At 44.4% G+C, this 23042-nt stretch overlaps 1 protein-coding gene and 1 non-coding gene across 2 annotated transcripts in view; one reads left to right on the top strand and one right to left on the bottom strand.

Annotated features, from left to right (window-relative positions):
- LOC133546790 (zinc finger protein 391-like) overlaps positions 1–23042 on the top strand; it is a 277556-nt gene that overhangs the window by 26851 nt on the left and 227663 nt on the right. The gene's annotated exons all lie outside the window — the stretch shown is intronic.
- trnaf-gaa (transfer RNA phenylalanine (anticodon GAA)) lies at positions 2685–2757 on the bottom strand. The gene has a single exon. It is a non-coding gene; the product is annotated as a tRNA-Phe (tRNA).

Here is a 23042-nt window from a genome sequence, read left to right as displayed (position 1 = left end):
AGGACAAGATCACGGGTACAAGCGGCACAAATGAGTTTCCTCCGCCTGGGTGGTGGGTCTCTCCCTTAGAGATAGGGTGAGAAGCTCTGTCATCCGGGGGGACCTCAAAGTAAAGCCGCTGCTCGTCCACATGGAGAGGAGCCAGATGAGGTGGTTCGGGCATCTGGTCAGGATTTAGGGCACGTCCAACCGGTAGGAGGCCACGGGGAAGACCCAGGACACGTTGGGAAGACTATGTTTCCCGGCTGGCCTGGGAACGCCTTGGGTTCCCCCGGGAAGAGCTGGACAAAGTGACTGGGGAGAGGGAAGTCTGGGCTTCCCTGCTTAGGCTGCTGCCCCCGCGACCTGACCTCGGTTAAGTGGAAGAAGATGGATGGATCGATGGATGGATTAAGTAAAAAGTTAAACATTGTATTGATATGATCCAGTTTAAGAGGTTGTTCCAATTAATAGTGCTTATAAAGTACAAAGAAGAGGAATTATGAGAAAAACTTCAACCTTATTGAAAATACGATATTTTTCATCTCAGTATGCTAATAATGACTGAATTAATGAATTACATATTACAAAACTGTTGTATTACTCATTCACGGATGTCATTTGACTACAAAAAAGGTCAGTAAATGAATGTATATATTTGTAAACGCTCTGAAGTGGGAAAGGTGTAGGATTAAATAAGCTTTGCTTCTTCCTTCTCCTTTTCGGACATGATGTAATGTGAAATGGTATTAAAGTGTCTGATGTATTATGTTGTAAGTATGTTCATGTTCAAAATAAACTAAAGAAAGAAATAAAAGAAAGAAAGTATTGATCGACTGACTGAGTTTATAATACAATTTTACCAAGTGATAAAGTAACAGCACAAAGCACACATCAGTCATATTAAATGATGCATCAAGGACAATACTGTAATGACATCAAATAGATATTTTTAATTTCGCCAGAGTACCTGGTTGGTTTCACATCTTGTTCAACCACTTACCAGAGGGAACAAGATACCTCTTTTTTCAAAAATCATCATCAAAAAAGTATAGCTTGAAGAAAGGGTAAAGTGCCATGACACGGAGTCGAACTGGGATTGCAGCGGCCACAACACAGAGTATTAACCACTATACCATCACAGATATAACTGAGAATGTGTTTGCTTCCCTGTTCATGTTCATAGACAGAATAGTCACATCTAGTTTGAATGCTAGTGACCAAGCCCCAACAATTTTTACTCTAACAAGAGGAAGGCGTGCTCAGGCAAGATTTGTTTTGTTTCACCTTTTTCCTCACCCACTTTATTCTAAATAAATGTCCCGAGTATACCAACAGATACAACGTCCAGTTATCTATTCACAATGATAACAAGACAAAATGTTCCAGTTAGTAGATATTTATTTTAAATGCAAAAAAACACTCTCAAAGAAACAGCACTGAATTGTGTTTCAGTTCAATTAACGAAAACCAATGAGCTAGCCAAGAGTTGAACCTAGAATCTTCTGGTCTGTGGTCAGACGTGTTATCCATTGAGCCACTAGCCTTATGTGAAGAAAGGTTTTACTCTAACACAGGTTGTATATTGTAAACATCTTAGGCCAAAGGAACACACAGTTTACATGAGGCTTACTACCAAAACAGGGCTTTACTGACTGCTTATGTTGGACTTTAAAATCTAGTGACCTTCTATTTGTTGCAGCCTGGGCCTTCACCAGCTCTACCTGTTGCAGCTAACCTCCACTAAAAATTAAAACAAAATGCTTCTGGCAATATTTTGGGGAGCATCCAGCTCAGAGTTGGCAACTTCGGGAGAGGAGCTTCTTTTTTGGTCAAAACCTTTTTTGTTGATGACAATGTAAAACTGGCCTATCTGTCAAAAATGAGCTTTGTGTTCAAGCACTTGGGGAGCTTGAACTTTGACAGTTCCCAGCTTGTCACTGAACATCCTTACTAATTCACTTTCACCTGAGATTGCCAATATGGATGTTATCTCAGATGTTGGACATATCAGCACATCAAAGGTCCTGGGTAGCTCAGTCGGCAGAGCATCAGACTTTTAATCTGAGGGTCCAGGGTTCAAGTCCTTGTTTAAGTGGCTGATGCTGACCTCCATACATTTCTCAAAAAATGTCCCTTTACCCCCCTGCAGCAGTCCTTCGAATCTATATTTAATTTAAACAGTTTTCAACAATGATTGTTTTTCCTCTGTTTAATTTGAAAAACTGATATTCAAAAACATCCCTCACATCCACTTTAGTTCAGGTGGGAGAGCGTTAGTGTGATCATCTGAAGGTTTAACCACAATACCTAAAACACAAATAGTTAGACAGTGTATCTGTATGAAAAAGTTGTGGTTAATATTTTGCTGTAGGTGTGTTAGATGCACCTTCACCTCACACTGAGCTCAGCTTTATTACTCTCAGTTTCAAGTTATACAGTCCAAGACAAACCCTTAAGGCAACAAATTTGTGTTTGAAACAGCCCGATGTAAGGCTCAGTTAAAGACCAAACATTGGCTTAAGGAACGATACACCGTTAAACCACGTAACGCTTGTCCAAATTAAAAAGAGAGGAAAGGTGTGTCACTACTGATACTAGGATTCCACCAGCAGGGCTGGCAGGCCAGGGAGACCATTTCAGTATTGTAAGAGCCACAGAAGGATTATTAGTAAAATGAATTGATTTGGAAACTCAGCGAGTTGTGCTGAAACCCGGGATCGAACCAGGGACCTTCAGATCTTCAGTCTGACGCTCTCCCAACTGAGCTATTTCAGCTACGCAACACCTTCATGGGTTTATACATTCAAATGTAACCAAGGTCTGCCCTATTGGTGACTTTTGAGGGGTGGAAGGAGGTCTTTCCAAGGGGTCTCAAAGTCTAGTATTGGTCAGCAGAACAGGTACTTGAATCCCGGAAGCTCAAAAAGAATGTCTTGCGCTCCATGACTGAGCATTTCAGGCTCTCTAAAAAATGTACCTAAATGCTTCTGAAGAATGTTTTACTACCGAGAATGTTATGATTATTGCAAACATTTGGCAGATTTTTCAGAAATGTTCAAAAGTTCTTAGCTGACTAATAATTAAGTTTTCAAGTGTAGATGAACCTTGCTTAGAAGAAAGGTAGTTTAAACGGTATAAGAACAGATACAACTACCAGTTATACATTCGCAATAATAAAGAGAAAAAAAACACATATTTCAGTTAATATATTTAAAAAAAAAAAAAAAGCAAAATAACTTCCCCCCAAAATTGTACAGAATACTGTTTCAGTTGAGTTAACAAACAACAGCACGCTGGCTAGGAGTTGAACCTAGAATCTTCTAGTCCGTAGTGAGACACATAATCCATTGCATCACTATCCCTACAGAAAGAAACATCTTACTGTAGGACAGGTTGTGTTTCGTAAATATCTTACGCCAAAACAACACACAGTTTACATCCTCAGGATGTAAGACATTATTTGGATTCTTATTTGAACGACGTCACACAGAAATGTAATGTATGAATGAGTGAGAATGAGGGAGGGACAGTTTTGGGTTGGTGCACTAATTGTAAGTGTATATTGTGTTGTTTATCTTGATTTCATAATAAAAAAAAAAGAGTAATCCTTCGAGCTGGATTTGAACCAGCAACCTAAGTATTTCAGCATGAGCAACTACAGTCCTCCGCTCTACCAACTGAGCTATCGAAGGTTAGTATCACCTCATACTAACTCTGATTTTTGAGTCACTTTAGTATCAAACAATCAAAGTTTACTTACATAGCCCTAAATCACAAGTGTCTCAAAGGGCTGCACAAGCCACAACAACATCCTGGGCTCAGATCCCAAATCAGGGCAAGAAAAAACTCAACCCAATGGGATGACAATGAGAAACCTTGGAGGGGACCGCAGATGTAATTAAAAATATACCAAAATGAGGCCACGTCATTGAAGAATGTTTTACTACCATAAATGTTAGGAATATTGCATACAATTAAACTTCATTTAACCTGCCTGAAACCCTTTGAAACCATCTTGTTTGAATACCCTGTTGTGTACCTTGTTCAGCCATGTTGCTGTTAATTGGACTTTAACAAAAGTAGCTGACTATTTGTCTCAACTGACTATTAAACTTGTGTCCCCAAGGCATTTGGCTCCAACTTCGGGAGAGTAGCTTCTTTTTTGGTCAAAACCTTCTTACTTGATGAGGATGTAAAAGTGTCTTAATTGTCAATAATGAGGTTTGTGTTCAAGCAATTGGTGAGTTGAACTTTGACAGTTCCCAGCTTGTCACTGAACATCCTAACTAATCCACGTTCATCTGAGGTTGCCAATATGGCTGTTCTCTTAGATGTTGGGCCTGGTCCTAGTGTTCACTTCAGTGCTCATGTTACAGGCCTCGCACTGAGTAGCCTGGTCCTAGTGTTCACTTCAGTGCTCATGTTACAGGCCTCGCACTGAGTAGCCTGGTCCTAGTGTTCACTTCAGTGCTCATGTTACAGGCCTCGCACTGAGTAGCCTGGTCCTAGTGTTCACTTCAGTGCTCATGTTACAGGCCTCGCACTGAGTAGCCTGGTCCTAGTGTTCACTTCAGTGCTCATGTTACAGGCCTCGCACTGAGTAGCCTGGTCCTAGTGTTCACTTCAGTGCTCATGTTACAGGCCTCGCACTGAGTAGCCTGGTCCTAGTGTTCACTTCAGTGCTCATGTTACGGGCCTCGCACTGAGTAGCCTGGTCCTAGTGTTCACTTCAGTGCTCATGTTACGGGCCTCGCACTGAGTAGCCTGGTCCTAGTGTTCACTTCAGTGCTCATGTTACGGGCCTCGCACTGAGTAGCCTGGTCCTAGTGTTCACTTCAGTGCTCATGTTACGGGCCTCGCACTGAGTAGCCTGGTCCTAGTGTTCACTTCAGTGCTCATGTTACGGGCCTCGCACTGAGTAGCCTGGTCCTAGTGTTCACTTCAGTGCTCATGTTACGGGCCTCGCACTGAGTAGCCTGGTCCTAGTGTTCACTTCAGTGCTCATGTTACGGGCCTCGCACTGAGTAGCCTGGTCCTAGTGTTCACTTCAGTGCTCATGTTACGGGCCTCGCACTGAGTAGCCTGGTCCTAGTGTTCACTTCAGTGCTCATGTTACAGGCCTCGCACTGAGTAGCCTGGTCCTAGTGTTCACTTCAGTGCTCATGTTACAGGCCTCGCACTGAGTAGCCTGGTCCTAGTGTTCACTTCAGTGCTCATGTTACAGGCCTCGCACTGAGTAGCCTGGTCCTAGTGTTCACTTCAGTGCTCATGTTACAGGCCTCGCACTGAGTAGCCTGGTCCTAGTGTTCACTTCAGTGCTCATGTTACAGGCCTCGCACTGAGTAGCCTGGTCCTAGTGTTCACTTCAGTGCTCATGTTACAGGCCTCGCACTGAGTAGCCTGGTCCTAGTGTTCACTTCAGTGCTCATGTTACAGGCCTCGCACTGAGTAGCCTGGTCCTAGTGTTCACTTCAGTGCTCATGTTACAGGCCTCGCACTGAGTAGCCTGGTCCTAGTGTTCACTTCAGTGCTCATGTTACAGGCCTCGCACTGAGTAGCCTGGTCCTAGTGTTCACTTCAGTGCTCATGTTACAGGCCTCGCACTGAGTAGCCTGGTCCTAGTGTTCACTTCAGTGCTCATGTTACAGGCCTCGCACTGAGTAGCCTGGTCCTAGTGTTCACTTCAGTGCTCATGTTACAGGCCCCGCACTGAGTAGCCTGGTCCTAGTGTTCACTTCAGTGCTCATGTTACAGGCCTCGCACTGAGTAGCCTGGTCCTAGTGTTCACTTCAGTGCTCATGTTACAGGCCTCGCACTGAGTAGCCTGGTCCTAGTGTTCACTTCAGTGCTCATGTTACAGGCCTCGCACTGAGTAGCCTGGTCCTAGTGTTCACTTCAGTGCTCATGTTACAGGCCTCGCACTGAGTAGCCTGGTCCTAGTGTTCACTTCAGTGCTCATGTTACAGGCCTCGCACTGAGTAGCCTGGTCCTAGTGTTCACTTCAGTGCTCATGTTACAGGCCTCGCACTGAGTAGCCTGGTCCTAGTGTTCACTTCAGTGCTCATGTTACAGGCCTCGCACTGAGTAGCCTGGTCCTAGTGTTCACTTCAGTGCTCATGTTACGGGCCTCGCACTGAGTAGCCTGGTCCTAGTGTTCACTTCAGTGCTCATGTTACGGGCCTCGCACTGAGTAGCCTGGTCCTAGTGTTCACTTCAGTGCTCATGTTACGGGCCTCGCACTGAGTAGCCTGGTCCTAGTGTTCACTTCAGTGCTCATGTTACGGGCCTCGCACTGAGTAGCCTGGTCCTAGTGTTCACTTCAGTGCTCATGTTACGGGCCTCGCACTGAGTAGCCTGGTCCTAGTGTTCACTTCAGTGCTCATGTTACAGGCCTCGCACTGAGTAGCCTGGTCCTAGTGTTCACTTCAGTGCTCATGTTACAGGCCTCGCACTGAGTAGCCTGGTCCTAGTGTTCACTTCAGTGCTCATGTTACAGGCCTCGCACTGAGTAGCCTGGTCCTAGTGTTCACTTCAGTGCTCATGTTACAGGCCTCGCACTGAGTAGCCTGGTCCTAGTGTTCACTTCAGTGCTCATGTTACAGGCCCCGCACTGAGTAGCCTGGTCCTAATGTTCACTTCAGTGCTCATGTTACAGGCCTCGCACTGAGTAGCCTGGTCCTAGTGTTCACTTCAGTGCTCATGTTACAGGCCTCGCACTGAGTAGCCTGGTCCTAGTGTTCACTTCAGTGCTCATGTTACAGGCCTCGCACTGAGTAGCCTGGTCCTAGTGTTCACTTCAGTGCTCATGTTACAGGCCTCGCACTGAGTAGCCTGGTCCTAGTGTTCACTTCAGTGCTCATGTTACAGGCCTCGCACTGAGTAGCCTGGTCCTAGTGTTCACTTCAGTGCTCATGTTACGGGCCTCGCACTGAGTAGCCTGGTCCTAGTGTTCACTTCAGTGCTCATGTTACGGGCCTCGCACTGAGTAGCCTGGTCCTAGTGTTCACTTCAGTGCTCATGTTACGGGCCTCGCACTGAGTAGCCTGGTCCTAGTGTTCACTTCAGTGCTCATGTTACGGGCCTCGCACTGAGTAGCCTGGTCCTAGTGTTCACTTCAGTGCTCATGTTACGGGCCTCGCACTGAGTAGCCTGGTCCTAGTGTTCACTTCAGTGCTCATGTTACGGGCCTCGCACTGAGTAGCCTGGTCCTAGTGTTCACTTCAGTGCTCATGTTACGGGCCTCGCACTGAGTAGCCTGGTCCTAGTGTTCACTTCAGTGCTCATGTTACGGGCCTCGCACTGAGTAGCCTGGTCCTAGTGTTCACTTCAGTGCTCATGTTACGGGCCTCGCACTGAGTAGCCTGGTCCTAGTGTTCACTTCAGTGCTCATGTTACAGGCCTCGCACTGAGTAGCCTGGTCCTAGTGTTCACTTCAGTGCTCATGTTACAGGCCTCGCACTGAGTAGCCTGGTCCTAGTGTTCACTTCAGTGCTCATGTTACAGGCCTCGCACTGAGTAGCCTGGTCCTAGTGTTCACTTCAGTGCTCATGTTACAGGCCTCGCACTGAGTAGCCTGGTCCTAGTGTTCACTTCAGTGCTCATGTTACAGGCCTCGCACTGAGTAGCCTGGTCCTAGTGTTCACTTCAGTGCTCATGTTACAGGCCTCGCACTGAGTAGCCTGGTCCTAGTGTTCACTTCAGTGCTCATGTTACAGGCCTCGCACTGAGTAGCCTGGTCCTAGTGTTCACTTCAGTGCTCATGTTACGGGCCTCGCACTGAGTAGCCTGGTCCTAGTGTTCACTTCAGTGCTCATGTTACGGGCCTCGCACTGAGTAGCCTGGTCCTAGTGTTCACTTCAGTGCTCATGTTACGGGCCTCGCACTGAGTAGCCTGGTCCTAGTGTTCACTTCAGTGCTCATGTTACAGGCCTCGCACTGAGTAGCCTGGTCCTAGTGTTCACTTCAGTGCTCATGTTACGGGCCTCGCACTGAGTAGCCTGGTCCTAGTGTTCACTTCAGTGCTCATGTTACGGGCCTCGCACTGAGTAGCCTGGTCCTAGTGTTCACTTCAGTGCTCATGTTACGGGCCTCGCACTGAGTAGCCTGGTCCTAGTGTTCACTTCAGTGCTCATGTTACGGGCCTCGCACTGAGTAGCCTGGTCCTAGTGTTCACTTCAGTGCTCATGTTACGGGCCTCGCACTGAGTAGCCTGGTCCTAGTGTTCACTTCAGTGCTCATGTTACGGGCCTCGCACTGAGTAGCCTGGTCCTAGTGTTCACTTCAGTGCTCATGTTACGGGCCTCGCACTGAGTAGCCTGGTCCTAGTGTTCACTTCAGTGCTCATGTTACGGGCCTCGCACTGAGTAGCCTGGTCCTAGTGTTCACTTCAGTGCTCATGTTACAGGCCTCGCACTGAGTAGCCTGGTCCTAGTGTTCACTTCAGTGCTCATGTTACAGGCCTCGCACTGAGTAGCCTGGTCCTAGTGTTCACTTCAGTGCTCATGTTACAGGCCTCGCACTGAGTAGCCTGGTCCTAGTGTTCACTTCAGTGCTCATGTTACAGGCCTCGCACTGAGTAGCCTGGTCCTAGTGTTCACTTCAGTGCTCATGTTACAGGCCTCGCACTGAGTAGCCTGGTCCTAGTGTTCACTTCAGTGCTCATGTTACAGGCCTCGCACTGAGTAGCCTGGTCCTAGTGTTCACTTCAGTGCTCATGTTACAGGCCTCGCACTGAGTAGCCTGGTCCTAGTGTTCACTTCAGTGCTCATGTTACAGGCCTCGCACTGAGTAGCCTGGTCCTAGTGTTCACTTCAGTGCTCATGTTACGGGCCTCGCACTGAGTAGCCTGGTCCTAGTGTTCACTTCAGTGCTCATGTTACGGGCCTCGCACTGAGTAGCCTGGTCCTAGTGTTCACTTCAGTGCTCATGTTACGGGCCTCGCACTGAGTAGCCTGGTCCTAGTGTTCACTTCAGTGCTCATGTTACAGGCCTCGCACTGAGTAGCCTGGTCCTAGTGTTCACTTCAGTGCTCATGTTACGGGCCTCGCACTGAGTAGCCTGGTCCTAGTGTTCACTTCAGTGCTCATGTTACGGGCCTCGCACTGAGTAGCCTGGTCCTAGTGTTCACTTCAGTGCTCATGTTACGGGCCTCGCACTGAGTAGCCTGGTCCTAGTGTTCACTTCAGTGCTCATGTTACGGGCCTCGCACTGAGTAGCCTGGTCCTAGTGTTCACTTCAGTGCTCATGTTACGGGCCTCGCACTGAGTAGCCTGGTCCTAGTGTTCACTTCAGTGCTCATGTTACGGGCCTCGCACTGAGTAGCCTGGTCCTAGTGTTCACTTCAGTGCTCATGTTACGGGCCTCGCACTGAGTAGCCTGGTCCTAGTGTTCACTTCAGTGCTCATGTTACGGGCCTCGCACTGAGTAGCCTGGTCCTAGTGTTCACTTCAGTGCTCATGTTACAGGCCTCGCACTGAGTAGCCTGGTCCTAGTGTTCACTTCAGTGCTCATGTTACAGGCCTCGCACTGAGTAGCCTGGTCCTAGTGTTCACTTCAGTGCTCATGTTACAGGCCTCGCACTGAGTAGCCTGGTCCTAGTGTTCACTTCAGTGCTCATGTTACAGGCCTCGCACTGAGTAGCCTGGTCCTAGTGTTCACTTCAGTGCTCATGTTACAGGCCTCGCACTGAGTAGCCTGGTCCTAGTGTTCACTTCAGTGCTCATGTTACAGGCCTCGCACTGAGTAGCCTGGTCCTAGTGTTCACTTCAGTGCTCATGTTACAGGCCTCGCACTGAGTAGCCTGGTCCTAGTGTTCACTTCAGTGCTCATGTTACAGGCCTCGCACTGAGTAGCCTGGTCCTAGTGTTCACTTCAGTGCTCATGTTACAGGCCTCGCACTGAGTAGCCTGGTCCTAGTGTTCACTTCAGTGCTCATGTTACAGGCCTCGCACTGAGTAGCCTGGTCCTAGTGTTCACTTCAGTGCTCATGTTACAGGCCTCGCACTGAGTAGCCTGGTCCTAGTGTTCACTTCAGTGCTCATGTTACAGGCCTCGCACTGAGTAGCCTGGTCCTAGTGTTCACTTCAGTGCTCATGTTACAGGCCTCGCACTGAGTAGCCTGGTCCTAGTGTTCACTTCAGTGCTCATGTTACAGGCCTCGCACTGAGTAGCCTGGTCCTAGTGTTCACTTCAGTGCTCATGTTACAGGCCTCGCACTGAGTAGCCTGGTCCTAGTGTTCACTTCAGTGCTCATGTTACAGGCCTCGCACTGAGTAGCCTGGTCCTAGTGTTCACTTCAGTGCTCATGTTACAGGCCTCGCACTGAGTAGCCTGGTCCTAGTGTTCACTTCAGTGCTCATGTTACAGGCCTCGCACTGAGTAGCCTGGTCCTAGTGTTCACTTCAGTGCTCATGTTACAGGCCTCGCACTGAGTAGCCTGGTCCTAGTGTTCACTTCAGTGCTCATGTTACAGGCCTCGCACTGAGTAGCCTGGTCCTAGTGTTCACTTCAGTGCTCATGTTACAGGCCTCGCACTGAGTAGCCTGGTCCTAGTGTTCACTTCAGTGCTCATGTTACAGGCCTCGCACTGAGTAGCCTGGTCCTAGTGTTCACTTCAGTGCTCATGTTACAGGCCTCGCACTGAGTAGCCTGGTCCTAGTGTTCCCAATCATGTGTCCTGTTCTCTTTTAGAGGAATAAAAAGAAGACACAAAGTGCTTGATTGTCTTCTCATGGCAGGGTGTGGCCTGACTCTTTTATTAAACATGTCTACTGTTGCTTGAATAAACCTCTTCACTTGACATGTTTGTACTGTATCCTGACATGGCCTCCTTTTAATATTGCTGCTTTCTTTTTTCTAGATAGTCACTGTCACTAGAAATCAATTACAATTACACATTTTGTTACCTGACTATACCTAGAAAAGGTCTTAACAATCAGAGTTTTAAAGGCCTACTGAAATGAGATGTTCTTATTTAAACGGGGCTAGCAGGTCCATTCTGTGTCATACTTCATCATTTCACCATATTGCCATATTTTTGCTGAAAGGATTTAGTAGAGAACAAATATAACCTTAGAGGAAAATCTAATTTAAAACATGCACATACAACACTTGAAACCTTTAGCATATCAGTATGTGGAATTAAATTATGGAATGAATTAAGTAAAGAAATTAAACATTTTACTGATATGATCCATTTTAAGAAGATGTTTAAATTAATAGTGCTTACAAAGTACAAATAAGAAGAATTATGAGAAACACTTTCAACCTTATTGAAAATAAGATATTCTTCATCTTAGTATGTTGGTAACGACTGGATTAGTTAATTGCATGTAACAGAACCGTTGTATTGCTCATTCACGGATGTCATTTTGATATTCTGCTGTAAAGAGGGTGAGTAGATGTATGTATGTATGTATTTGTGGGCGCTCTGAAGTGGGAAAGGGGTAGGATTAAATAAGATTTGCTTTTTCCTACTCCTGATGAAATGTGAGGTAATATTGTATTGTCCGTATTGTATTGTGTTGTAAATATTCATATTCCAAATAAACTAAGAAAAGAAAGAAAAAGGACATCGACGATAAAGTTGGCAACTTTTGGTCGCTAATAAAAAAGCCTTGCCTGTACCGGAAGTAGCAGACGATGTGCGCGTGACGTCACGGGTTGTAGGGCTCCTCACATCTGAACATTGTTTATAATCATAGCCAGCAGCAGCTAGAGCTTATCGAACCGAGAAAACGATGATTTCCCCATTAATTTGAGCGAGGATGAAAGATTTGTGGATGATGAAATTCAGAGTGAAGGACTAGAAAAAAAAAGGCGATTGCAGTGAGAGCGATTCAGATGTTATTAGACACATTTACTAGGATAATTCTGGAAAATCCCTTATCTGCCTACTGTGTTGCTAGTGTTTTAGTGAGATTATACAGTACCTGAAAGTCAGAGGGGTGTGGCCACGGGTGTGGTGACGGCCAGTGTGTTCGTGGGAGGAGTTAATAGTCGCTGCAGCAGCTGCAGGACGACGCTGGCTCCGCTCATAACTACGGTAAGAGCCAACTTATTAGCACAATTTTCTCACCGAAACCTGCCGGTTGACATGTGGTCGAGATCCATGTTTGCTTAACCGCTCTGTTCCATAGTAAAGCTTCACCTTCGGGAATGTAAACAAGAAAACACAGTGTGTTTGTGTGGCTAAAGGCTAAAAGCTTCCCACCTCCATCTTTCTACTTTGACTTCTCCATTATTAATTGAACAAATTGCAAAATATTCAGCAACACAGATGTCCAGAATACTGTGTAATTATGCGATTAAAGCAGACTACTTATAGCTGGGATGAGGCTGGAAAATAATGTCCACTACAACCCGAGACGTCAAACGCACGCGTCATCATACGAGTCATCATACCGCGACGTTTTCAACACGACACTTGGCGGGAAATTTAAAATTGTAATGTAGTCAACTAAACTTGCCGTATTGGCATGTGTTGCAATGTTAATATTTCATCATTGATATATAAACTATCAGACTGTGTGGTGGATAGTAGTGGCTTTCAGTAGGCCTTTAATTGTTACTTTAGGTATGAAAATACCTCCAACTAGATTAGGATACTATATTTCCACATTCATTTTGCAAAACACTTGTGACTACTAATTGTAAGTGTCACACATGTGTCCACCATCTTCCTTCTTCTCCCTATTCTACTCCTTGGTATGCTCTATTTGGCTGCTTCCATTATGCACTTTGTAATATCTACATTCATTTGCACAATAACTTGATTTGTATCCACTTCCTTTAATATCATGTCTGTTATTTCCATAAATTGTTCCCAGTCACCATTATTTTCCACATTGTCCATATTCCTGCTCCCCTCCACACCGTCCACATCTCATCTTGGCATGACACACACTACTATGTGCCCAGAGTGTTGGCACTTGAAACAAGGTACTGGGGGTGGCACGTAAGTTCTAACCTAAAAGCTTAAAAAGCATAAAACATGACTTTTTCCTGGGAGGACTTCCTGGACAAACTGCACAAGCACAGATTCGCTCTCCATCTTTTCTCCATTTCTAAATGCCATCATTCTCTGCATCATTGTGACAGTTCACCCTTTTAATTTTTATTTTCAAATCTTCTAAATGTTCTGCTCTTGGGATTCCTGTCACCACTCCTCTTGCCCCCTTTCATTCTCCCACTTCCATTCTTTCCTTTAGTATCTTATTGCACAGCTTTTGCAATCGCATTGCTTTTGTTCTTTTACTCTCCATTTTTACATTTAGTCCAAAGACTTCCGTCCTTTAGCACTTTGGCCATCTCCACCTCTCCAATGTCCTTCTTTCATCCCTTAACCAGTGTCATCAAACTAATATCCTTCATGTCTTGATCTGACTTCAATTTTTATATAATCTTGCAATTATCAACCATAATATTTTTCCTCCTTTCTACTCTTTTAGTGCGCTACTTTCCTTCATGACCTCCTCTCCCTTTCTTTCCTCTCTCCCCTCTAGTCCTATCCATGTCCATACCTTCCTCACACATCCCCTCCTTATCCTCTTCCATCTCTTTTTAACCAGCTACCAGAAATCCATAGCTGGATAATGGAGAGGTTTTGTGAAATAATAATTAAAAAAAAAAAATCACCTAAAAGCAAAAATAAAAATGAACTAAATCTCCTCTGTTCTGTACATCATTGTCCAAGTGACATTATATTGTCATCTTCCTCTTTATGCCATTTCCTCAAGGTGACAGAAAAACATGATACAACCTGCCTATCATGTGATTCTACCATGTTGGCAAAATACAAACACACAATATATTGACATATATAACACATAAAACATGGAATTAGAAGTGAACAGTACCCATCCCTACCAGCAAGTGTTGTTGTACTGGAAACTAATTTACAAACACAACTTCATCACACACAATACTCCACTATGGAATTGTTCTTATATTAAAATGAGAACCAAATCCATCTTTGTACAGCAATGGTTTGAAAAAGGCATTTGGTCACTGATGCACTTATTGACTGATAAAAATAGTTTATTATTTGAATATTTCATTAAGTACAACCTGGAACAAGAAAAATACCCATAAATTAAAAGTTTCCATTCTTTCTAAGGCAAAAGAGTTAATGAAAGAAAAAAAGTCGGAATTGACCACTTAAAGTAATATTTTGGATGTTGTTTTGCAATTGGATACAACACTTGTTGGTTCTGTGATTGGGAAACACAATAAACTGTTTATTTTAAGAATGTATGCAAAGTAAATCTCTGTGGGATGATGTACAATATTGGCTTTTGTCTGACACTCCAAACTTTGACTGATATTGATGTTGTTGTGGGGATGTTAAAAAAGAAAAAAAAAAAAACATAAAAAAAGTTTCAAACACAATACTGGATTTATTTGATATTTCCACAAATGTAAGTTTGTAAAAAAAAATCCCTTCACAAAAATAATCTGCCATTTTCTCTCACTTGTATACTGCATAAAGGTCTGGGGACATACATATAAAACAATCACAACACAATCATCATAATACAGAGTAATAACGATAATGAATAAAATAGATTAAAGAGACCCAGCAAATGATTCATAAAGTCACACATTTTAAAATTGTATATAAGACAACTGTTCAAATGATGTATAAAGTAAATAATAATATGCTTCCTGAAGTGGTCCAGAAGATGTTTCAGATGTGAACCAGTACATATGTATATCATATAAAGGTGATAATCTATGGGATTATTAACAATTACAAGTACAAATATGTAATACTTTCATATTTCAAACTATCTTAATCTATAAATGTAGGCGCGTATTGAACAGATTGTTAGACAAACAACAATGTCACACATGTTATATGTGCTGATGTTGTTAGAAAGTCAAAATGAAAGTCTGGACAGTTTATTTCAAATCCTGCAGTTTCATTTGCTGCTGCTGTTCTCACCAGCACACTTGTGTTTCTTACACTGGTACTTAGAAGACAATCTTTCACCACACACACTGCAACTCAACACTTTCTCTCCTGGGTGTCTTCTCATGTGTGCAACAAGGGTTGATCGCTCACTAAAGCTTCTGTTGCAGGAATGTGATTTTTTACCAGTGTGTGTTCTCTTGTGTCTTTTCAAATCCTGACTTTGTGTAAAGCATTTACTACAGATTGAACAAGAAAAAGGTTTTTCACCAGTGTGTGTTCTCATGTGTACTTTCACATCTTGACGTTTTGTAAAACCTTTACCACAGGTTGAACAGAAAAAGCGTTTTTCACCAGTGTGTGTTCTCATGTGTAGGTTCAAATATTGACTTTGTGTAAATCCCTTACCACAGATTGAACAGGGACATGTTTTTTCAGCAGTGTGTGTTCTCATGTGTACTTTCAAATATTGACTTTGTGTAAAACCTTTACCGCAGATTGAACAGACATAAGGTTTTTCAGCTGTGTGTATGCTGATGTGTACTTTTAAATATGGACTTTGTGTAAAACCTTTACCACAGATTGAACAGACATAAGGTTTTTCTCCAGTGTGTGTTCTCATGTGTCTTTTCAAATCCTGACTTTGTGCAAAACCTTTACCACAGATTGAACAAGAACATTTTTTTTCTCCAGTGTGTGTTCTCATGTGGACTTTCAAATTGTGATTTTGTGTAAAACCTTTACTACAGAGTGAACAAGAAAAAGGTTTTTCTCCAGTGTGTGATCTTATGTGTAATTTCAGAGAACTATGGTATTTAAAGGTTTTGTGACAGTGAGAAGATGTGAAGTGAGTGTTGTCAGTGTGACATGTCTTATCATCTTTAGAGTCTTCATCATCAGTGTCAGGAGAGTGTGACGTTGTGTCCTCACTATCTGATAGTGGAGCTAAGAGCTTGTCTGCTTGTGATCCTCCACAGTGGTCTCCATCAGCTTCTGTTGTCATGTGTTGTGTTGAGCTGCTGCTTGGAGGCTCCCCCCCTCCCCTCTCCTCACTTTCACCTTTCACCTCATCATCTTCACTCTTCACAGGGACACCAGTCACTGGGAACTCCTCCAACCATTTAGGCTGACTGATGCCCTCTTCCTCCTCTTCCTCTTTAATGTGCGGTGGCTCTTGGTCCTCCTCTTTCTTTTTAATGTGAGGGGTCAGTGGGTTCTTTTGCTCCTTAAAGTGAGGGGTCAGTGGGTCCTCCTTTTCTTTTTTGATGTGTAAGATCAGTGGGTCCTCCGCTAGCCCTTTAATGTGAAGGGTCAGTTTAACATTATGGGTCTGTGGCTTCTCGTCTTCCTCTTTAATGTAGGGGGGCTTTGGCTCCTCTCCTCCCTCTTTGATGTGTTGGGAATGTGGTACCTCTTCTTCCTTGTGTATGTGGGGGTACTGTGGTTCCACCTCCTGCTCACGAGGACGATGTGCTTCATTGAGGCCTGTGGGACAGGAGAAAACAAACATTCTTGATAAAAGTCCAGCTTTGCTCAGTCACATGAGACATTGTCCTGCACCAACATATGATCTCACAATCTCATCAGTTTCCCCTCACAGCAGTCAGGGTACTTCCAGCTGACACATGAAGAAGACCTTCAGGGGAATGCCTTCCCAGGCCAACGTCCAATCCACCTTATTCATATAAAAACATCCTAAAATTAATTCCTGCAATCCTTAATGGTAGACGCCATACGTGAAAGTGTGCTGTTCTCCCTCTGAATAAGTCATACACACACAGGAAATAATGTACCACATGCCAGCCTCCACACAGTAGTACTAGTGATGAGCTCCCCCTGCTGGTGGACAATAAGTACAGTGATTTTCACATTCATCTTTAGAGACATGTCTGTTATAAAAGAAGCATGAGCACAGTCAACATGTTGGCCAAGAAAGATGACATCTGTTTTGCTTTCATTTAGATAGTGTCACCACAGTTAAACTGGGAAGACGTTTTTAAATTACTGACTACACCTTCAAAAGATAACTTAACTCTGTTTGTTTTTGTGCTGTTCACGTTTTTTGTTGTCCCTGTCAACTCACTGTTGGTGTATGATCGCCAAACACTGTTGGATCTGTGTCCCTCTCACACGGACATGATCAACTTCGACGTTGGTTTTTCGACGTCCAAGTCAGCGTTCTCACCTGGCCGGATTCCTCCTTTCCTTTTTCGCCCACTGGCTCCTCCCCCCCGGCGAAAGCGCCACCGGCGCCGCGGCAAACGTGGCGGCCAGCTGGTGAGAGTTAGGGCACTCCTGGCCCGCCTTTCCGTGGCTTCCCGAAGGAAGTATGGTCCGGTACCTGGTCTCTTCCTGCACCCGCGTTCGCTGGATCCCCCCGGGTCCTGGATTGTGCCTGTTTTCGGTCTGCAGAGGGAAGCTCGCCCGCCTCGCTCCTGCTGTCCCCGCCCCCGGAGACGCGGCGTGAATTCCCGCCACCTGCGGGCTCTGTGTCAGGCCCCACCTGGATTAGCAGCGGCCTTGGACGAGCCGGCCCCCGTTAAGTTCAGTCTTGTTAACGTAAGATCCTTGACCAACAAAACATTTATCCTGAAGGATTTATTCGTCTCCCGCGGACTGGACCTCCTCTGTTTGACAGAAACCTGGCTGAGAGTCGGTGAGTCCGCCGCTCTTAATGAACTTCTGCCTCCGGAGTGTTCCTATTTTAATTCTCCGCGGTCGTCCGGACGAAAAGGAGGAGGATTAGCAGTCGTTTTTAAAATGACTTTAAATGCCGTCAGATCCGCCTGCAATCCTCCTTTTCAAGCTTGGAACTATGCATGTTTGAACTGGGTCTTTCTGGTGTCGTCCTGTGTGTCGTCGTATATCCACCACCCAAGTACCACAAAGACTTTATAAATGACTTTTCTCAATTTCTGGCCGAAATCCTGCCCAAATACGATCGTGTCTTAATTGTTGGATATTTTAATATTCACACCTGCTGCCCAGACGAACCTTTATCCAGGAGCTTCCTGAATGTCATTGACTCTTTTAACTTTGTACAGTCTGTGTGTGGTTCTACACACGAACGCGGGCATACACTAGACCTCATACTGTCTTATGGTTTTATTGTTGACAATGTTGTTATTGGTGATGCGGTGTTCAGTGATCACAGTCCTGTTATGTTTCATTTAACTTTTGAACCTGATGTAAAGCCGCTTGCCGTGCGTCATGCGCGTGTTATTAGGTCTGACACTGCAGCCACCTTTTCTCCTTTGTTTACTGAGTCCATGCAGAGTATATCACACCCTGCAGACACTCAACAATTGATGTACTCTTTTCTTTCGACATGTTCTGAGATTCTGGATAGTATAGCGCCCCTCAGAGCTATGCGTCCCAAACCAAAACAGGAACCTTGGCTCAATGAAAGCACACGCAGAGCTCGGCGTGAGTGGCGAAGGGCGGAGCGCAAGTGGAAAGGGGATCACTTGGAAGTCTCCTATCAAATTTTAAAAGAAAACTGTCGAAATTATCAAAGTGTGGTTAAAGCTGAGAAAACAAAATATTTGTCAGACTTAATTTTAAATAGCATCAGTAAGCCACGTTTTTTTTAAATACTATTAGTAATGTTCTTAAACCAAATCCAGCCACTTCACTGGAGATGACAAATGAAACTTGTGAAAAATTTATCTCCTTTTTTAATGATAAGGTTGCTTCTATTCGGGCAAATCTTTCTCGTTTTCCATTAAGTTTTAACGTGGCCACTCAGTGCTTGACTGTGTTCTGTCACTTTGAGCCTGTGTCCATGCCTGAACTTACAGGAATAGTCGGCAAGCTAAAACCCTCGTCATGTTCCACAGACCCAGTCCCCCCTCACTTTTTTAAAGAATTCTGGGACACTATTGATTTGTCTGTTAGGAACATCATCAACAGCAGCTTGATTTCTGGCTGTGTCCCCTCCTTTTGTAAAAAAGCTGTTGTTAAGCCTTTGATTAAAAAACCAGGTCTTGATCCGACAAGTTTGTCAAATTATCGGCCCATTTCCAAATGACCTTTTGTGTCAAAGATTTTGTAGAAATGTGTTCTGGCACAACTGCAGCCTTTTTAGATGAAAATAGCACTTTCGATCCATTTCAGTCTGGATACAAAGCTTTGCACAGTACTGAATCTGCACTTTTAAAGGTTTTTAATGACTTGCTTTTAATGTCTGATTCTGGCAGCTCTGCCATTTTAGTGCTTTTAGATCTTACAGCTGCCTTTGACACAGTCGACCACACAATTCTTTTAGAGCGCCTGAGAGACTGTCTGGGTGTCAGGGGGACTGCGTCACAGTGGTTCAGATCTTACCTGTCTGAGAGGTCCTTCTCTGTCAGGCTGGGGGACGCCACCTCCTCTTCTGCCCCGCTTTACTGTGGTGTCCCCCAGGGATCTATTTTAGGCCCCATCCTGTTCGCTCTTTATTTCCTCCCTCTTGGAGATATTTTTAAGAAACATGGAGTGTTTTATCACTTTTATGCAGAAGACTTCCAAATTTATATGCCAATTTCAAAAAGCCACGGCCCCCTGACACCCCTTCTTAACTGTCTATGTGACGTCAAGGCTTGGTTAGCCCAGAATTTTTTAATAATGAATGAGGGAAAAACGGAAATTTTAGTTTTTGGTCCGGCCCTCACTGACTTGGGACCATTGCAAAATGATGTGTGTCCCAAAGTCACCAGCCTTGGCGTCACTATAGACAGCCATTTTAAACTAGACAAACAAGTCAAGTGCGTTTTAAAATCGTGTTTTTATCACCTTCGTCTTTTAGTAAAGGTTAAACCGTTTTTATCTTTTAACCTTCTTGAACAAGTGGTGCATGCTTTTATTTGAAGTGGCCTGGACTACTGCAATGCACTTTATGCTGGCATTAGCCAAAGCGCTCTCTCCCGGTTGCAGTTAGTCCAGAACGCGGCAGCAGGACTTTTAACAGGGGCCAGGAAACACCAGCATATAACCCCAATTCTTCAGAGTTTGCACTGGCTCCCTGTTCATTTTAGAATTGATTTTAAAACATTGCTGTTTGTTTTTAAATCTTTACATGGACTGGCACCTCAATATATCTCGGACCTCATCCAAATTTACACTCCTGCGCGCGCTCTGAGGTCCGAGAGCCAGTTCCAGCTCGTGGTGCCCAAGACCAGACTTAAGACCAGGGGAGACAGGGCCTTCTCTGTGGTCGGCCCTAAGCTCTGGAACACTCTGCCCCTCCATGTTCAAACTGCTTCCACAGTGGAGTGTTTTAAGTCTCGTCTTAACACCCACTTTTATTCTTTGGCTTTTAACACTACGTGAGTTGTGTGGTCCTCTGTCCTCTGTTGTCCTCTGTGTTTTTTATACACTTTGATTTTTATTTTACTGTTTTAATTGATTTTACCCTTTAAAATAGTTTTTAATCATATTTGTTTTTATATTGTTTTCATTGGTTTTGTTTTTATTCATTTTTTGTTTTGTTCAGTCATTAGTGGAGCATAATTTTGTTTTTAACATGGCTGTGCAGCACTTTGGAAACGTTATTGTTGTTTAAATGTGCTATATAAATAAAGTGGATTGGATTGGATTGAATATATGAATATTAAAAACGTGTTTAGTGTATAAATATTAAATACACGTTTAGCGTATGAATTAAATATACATTTATATATATATATCCATCCATTTTCTACCGCTTATTCCCTTTCGGGGTCGCGGGGGGCGCTGGCGCCTATCTCAGCTACAATCGGGCGGAAGGCGGGGTACACCCTGGACAAGTCGCCACCTCATCGCAGGGCCAACACAGACAGACAGACAACATTCACACTCACATTCACACACTAGGGCCAATTTAGTGTTGCCAATCAACCTATCCCCAGGTGCATGTCTTTGAAGGTGGGAGGAAGCCGGAGTACCCGGAGGGAACCCACGCATTCACGGGGAGAACATGCAAACTCCACACAGAAAGATCCCGAGCCTGGATTTGAACCCAGGACTGCAGGACCTTCGTATTGTGAGGCAGACGCACTAACCCCTCTGCCACCGTGAAGCCCCTATATATATATATATATATATATATATATATATATATATATATAAATAGAGAGAGGGAGAGCGAGAGGGGCAAAGAGAGTGAGAAAAAAAAGAGAGAGAGATAGAAATAGAGAGAGAGAGAGAGAGAGAGAGAGAACCAGACTTATGAAGAGGGAACGTGCGCCCTCCTGTGGACTTCTGCTGCAACTGCACACACAATGAACTTCATTACTTCCAAGTGTGCCTTATTTAGTGTCCCAGACTTCCAATTCCTCCTTTACATGTTTAGTGTATAAGTATTAACCCTTGTGTGGTGTTCATATTGTTGTTACTCAGCTAGTGTTTTTGGGTCTGATGGACCCATTGCATTTTGTGACTTTTAATGCCTCACAAGCAAACAATTTATGTTAAAATACTGAAAAGATGTTGACCTTATTCCAATTACAAGGAGTATAAACAATACATATGGTTAATATCCGCCCTATACCTTTGTTAGGTCACAATTACAACGTATTATTTAAAACATAATAAAGAAAATAAATTAAAATCAAGATAAGAGTGGAAACAAATTTACAAGTGAAGCAAGCTTTTTAGAAACTACTGACTTTTATTTTGTTGAACTTGAAATGTAAGCCATTGAGGTGCACAACACAAGCTGAACAACATGAACACAGAGTAAACATAGCAGTGAAGACAACACATTGAACACATGGCCTGTAGCCACTAGCCTATACAACACTTGAGGGGCAGAGCTTTACTGTGTGTGTGTGTTGCAGATATACGTGTTGTTTTCCTCTCCATCTTGGGTCCGCACACTTCTTCTTGTTGCTGGTGTTCACAACCCAGAATAATGAAAAGATCAGGAATTTTACTAAGACTTCTGTCTCTCTTTAACAAGACATGAGTGGCAGACATGTATCAACAGCATCACACACTTACTTCAGGCTCTGCAGACAGGCCACCAGCATTCTCCTCCTGAATCCTCCTCACCATGGCTGCAGAGGCTGGGGTTCTGGGGACATAATCTCTTCTCTCCATTTGTGGTCTCACCAATGCCATTCCCAGATCCTCAAGGAAGGGCCGTCTTTTCTGGAGCTTCACTCGTTTCCACTCTGGGTTCAGTGCCATCCAAATGACAAAGGAGTTGTACGCTGAGATGTCCAACATGTCAAATATTATCACCAGTGGTCAGCGTAGAGTCTTCCGTTTGCAGCTGTAGGCCGTCACCAGCTTGTCCATGTTGTCTACCCCTCCTTTTGTGGCGTTATAATCCATGATGATCTCTGGTTTGTGATGTTCCTGGTCACAGATTCTTCCTTCCCCGTGCAGTGTACACATGAGCACCACATTCTTGCCTTTCTTCGGCACAAAGGATGTGTCAGCCGTGTATACAAACTTGGAAGACTTGACACGCCTGTTCTTTGAAGTCAGCAGTTGAGGTGGGAGCTCTGACCTGTTTTTCCTTATTGTTCCCACCATGGTCAGCTTCCTCTTCAGGAGCTCCTGTCCCAGTTTGTGCAAAGTAAAAAAGTGTCGCATGTGTTGTTGTGTCCACGGAGGCACTGAGACATGTCGAGGACTTCTCTCATTCCTTGTTTTTTCTCAGGGGCTCCTCCATCAGGTTTCCCTGTGTAGACTTGTAAGTTCCAAGCATATGAGGAAGTGACATCACTGGCAGCCCAGATCTTTATACCATACTTTGCAGGTTTAGATGGTATTTACTGCCCTAGTGTGTGAATGTGAGTGTGAATGTTGTCTGTCTATCTGTGTTGGCCCTGCGATGAGGTGGACACTTGTCCAGGGCGTACCACGCCTTCCGCCCGATTGTAGCTAAGATAGGCGCCAGCGCCCCCCGTGACCCAAAAAAGGGAATAAGCGGTAGAAAATGGATGGATACTGCTGAAAGGGGGCCCTAAATTGCATCAGCTGTTCGTCAATGGTGACATTTGGCCCAGGGTTGTGCAGCAAGGGGAGAGCGAACAGCGTTGGCAGGTAGTGTTGCAACTTTGTGTTTGACCCTCTGATGTTCTGTGTACATACACTCTGTCCTCCTCCTGTCTAGGCCTGCTGTGTGTGTGTGTGTGTGTGTGTGTGTGTGTGTGTGTGCGTGTGTGTGTGTGTGTGTGTG

Source organism: Nerophis ophidion, unplaced genomic scaffold (genome assembly GCF_033978795.1).
Source record: "Nerophis ophidion isolate RoL-2023_Sa unplaced genomic scaffold, RoL_Noph_v1.0 HiC_scaffold_43, whole genome shotgun sequence".
NCBI lineage: Eukaryota > Metazoa > Chordata > Actinopteri > Syngnathiformes > Syngnathidae > Nerophis > Nerophis ophidion.
Note: the sequence above shows the minus strand (reverse complement) of the source record. Positions and strands in the feature narration are given on the sequence as shown.